Source organism: Myotis davidii, unplaced genomic scaffold, assembly GCF_000327345.1.
Source record: "Myotis davidii unplaced genomic scaffold, ASM32734v1 scaffold1065, whole genome shotgun sequence".
NCBI classification, from domain to species: domain Eukaryota; kingdom Metazoa; phylum Chordata; class Mammalia; order Chiroptera; family Vespertilionidae; genus Myotis; species Myotis davidii.
Window position 1 is genome coordinate 5,842 of NW_006297281.1, and position 3,227 is coordinate 9,068.

The following is a 3,227-nucleotide window of genomic DNA, read 5'->3' on the forward strand; positions in this document are numbered from 1 at the left end:
AAAAACACAGTTTGGCTTGGATCCAGCTGAGAACATTGCCAACATGGTTCAGAAGTTCTAGACGTTTAAAAGTCTAATCAACTCTCTCCCTTACATTCTTTTACACAGGGCCATCCAGAGTAGAGATGTGGCCCAGTTCAGGAATGTCGTCACACAACTGGAAGCTGATTTAGACATTACCAAAAGACAGCTAGGGACCGAGCGCTTTGAAAGGTAAGTTGATCTCTATCCAGTATTTAGCCTGGGAGCATTCTTTCTTAGATAACAACAGATTCTGGTTATTCCATGATGGCTAGGTTTTAAAGTGTAAATTGAACTTCAGTTTTACTGGATTAATAATGCCATTGGATATAAAATTTAAGAAGTTCTGTTTTAAACTTTTTTGCATTAGGGAGAGGGCTGTGCAAGAACTTCGCCGCCAGAACTACTCAAGTAATGCTTATTATTTGAATTCTACAATAAAGCCAATTACAAAATGTCATTCACCGGAACGTGCTCACCACCGATCTCCTGACCGAGGCCTGGATCGATCTCTAGAAGAGTGAGTGGTTTAAGGGTCCATTCTCTGGGGACCATATAGCAATATATACAGTGACTATTTGAGGATGTAAGGAAACTCAGTAACAGTCTGTCAGGAATAGTGCTATTGAAACATGATTAGTTATGTTCACATAAAAAGAAAGTATTTTGACTATTAGTTTTATATAAATATTCCAAAGTGAAAGATTTCTATTTTATCTGTTTACATAAATTTTATTTTTAAAATCTGATTTTCTTTTTATTTCTACATCCATTTGTATTAAATTTTTATTGAATTTTTAGAGAGAGAGGTAGAGAGAGAGAGAGTGACACACACACACACACAGAGAGACAACAATTTGTTGTTCTACTTATTTATGTATTCATTGTGGATCAAACCCACAACCTTGGCATATCTGAAATTTTACTGCCTATATTTTCTTCTAGGATTTTTATGGTTTCATGACTTACATTTAAGTCTTTTATCCATTTAAGTTCACTCTTGTGTATGGTATAAGTAGAGGTCTAGTTTAAATTTTTTTTTTGCATGTATCTGTCTAATTTTCTCAACACCATTTATTGAAGAGACTGTCTTTACTCCATCTTATGCTTTTGTCTTCTTTGTCAAATATTAATTGACCACAGAGATGTGGATTGATTTCTGGGCCGTCTGTTTTGTTCTATTGATCTATATGCCTGTTCTTTGCCAGAACAAGGCTTCTTTTTAAAAAATTACAATGGCATTGTAGTATAGTTTGATATCAAGTATTGCGATATGTCCAACTTTGTTCTTTCTCAAGATTTCTGAGGCTGTGTTGGGGTCTGCTTTGTCCCATATAAAGTTTTAGAATATTTTTTCTGGATCTTTAAAATATGCCATTGGTATTTTAATAGGAATTTAGTTGAATCTATAGATTCCTTTGGGTAGTATGGACATTTTAATAATGTTAATTTTTCCAATCCATGAACACAGTAAATGCTTCCACTCAATTTCTTTCTTCAATGTACTATAGTTTTCAAAGTACAGGTTATTATGTTTTTTGTTGTAACAGTAAATGGGATTATTTCTAATTTCTCTTCCTGAGAGTTCATTATTGGGGTATAAGAATGCTACTGATTTCCTGCTACTTTGCCAAATTCATTTATTATATATCAAGTAATTATTTGATGGAGTGTTTAGGGTTTTCTATGTACTATACCATGTTATCTGCAAACAATGAGTTTTACTTTCTTCTATCCTATTTGGATGGATGCCTTTTATTTCTTCATCCTGTATGATCCCTGTGGCTAGAACTTATGTTGAATGTGAGTGGTGAAAGCAGAGATCGTGTCTTGTTCTTGATATGAAGGAAAATGCTTTAGTTTCTGCCCATTGAGTATGTTGGGTATGGTTTTGTCATATGTGGCCTTTATTAAGTTGTGGTATGATCCCTCTATTACCACATTGCAGAGAGTTTTTATCATAAATGGGTTCTGGGTTTTATCAAATTTTTTTTCTGCATGTATTGATATAATCACATGATTTTTATTCTTCATTTTGTTTATGTAGTATATCACATTTATTGATTTGCTAATATTGTACCAACCATCATCCTGGAATAATCTTACTGGATCATGGTGCATGATCTCTTTGATGTATTGCTGGATTTCATTTGCTAATATTTTGTTGAGATTTTAGCATCTATGTTCATCAGGGATATTGGTCTATAGTTTTATTTCTTTGTAGTGTCTTTATCTGGTTTTAGAATTAGGATAATGCGGGTCTCTTTAAAAGTGCTTGGAAGTCTTCTCTCCTCTTGAATTTTTTTAAATAGTTTGAAGAAGGATAGGTGTTAGTTCTTTAAATGGTTGGTAAAATTCACCTATGAATTTTACCAGGGCTTTTGTTTGTTGGGAGTTTTTTCATTGCTGCTTCAACTTTATTAGTTGCAATCATCTATTCAGATTTTCTGATTCTCCTGATTCAATTTTGGAAGATTGTATTTCCTAGGAATTTATCCATTTCAATTTGTTATTCAATTGTTGGCATATAGTTGTTCATATTATTTTCCTATAATCTTTTGTAATTGTTACTCCTCCTCTTTCATTTATGATCTTATTTATTGCATCCTCTTTTTTTCATGGTCACTCTGGTTAAAGGTCTGTCAATCTTTTTCATTGTGTCAAAGAACCAGTTCTTGGTTTCATTGATCTTTTGTATTGTTTTTTTAGTTTCTATGTCATTTATATGCACTGAGATCTTTATTATTTCCTTCCTTCAGTTTACTCTGGGCTTTTTTTGTTGCTTCTTTTCTAATTCCTTTAAGTGGATGGTTAGATTATTTATTTGAGATTGTTCTTGTTTCTTGAGGTAGGCTATCTTTGAGAATATTTCATGTGTACTTGAGAAGAATGTATATTCTGCTGTTCTGGGATGAAGTATTCTGTAAATATCAAGGTAGTTTTCAACTACCCTATGTATTTTGATTGGGGTATTTAAGCCACTTATATTTAAAGTGATTTATTGATACTTACAAATTTATTGCCATTTCATTCTCTGTAATCTCCTCTTCTTCCTCCTCTTCCTCTTCCTCCTCCTCCTTCTCCTCTGCCTCCTCCTTCTTCTGCTTCCTTCTCATTCTTTTTCTTTTTCTTCACCTTTAAGAAAATGCTTTAACATTTCTTATAATACTGGTTTATTGGTAATCAACTCCTCTAGCTTTTTCTTG

General features: G+C 33.0%; 1 long non-coding RNA gene across 1 annotated transcript in view; it reads left to right on the forward strand.

Annotated features, from left to right (window-relative positions):
• Positions 1 to 114: 114 nt before the first annotated feature.
• LOC102762114 overlaps positions 115 to 3,227 on the forward strand; it is a 13,149-nt gene continuing 10,036 nt past the window's right edge. Inside the window, exons 1-2 of the long non-coding RNA XR_436151.2 lie at positions 115 to 213; positions 392 to 541. This is a non-coding gene — a long non-coding RNA (uncharacterized LOC102762114). The remainder of the gene's footprint in view (positions 214 to 391; positions 542 to 3,227) is intronic.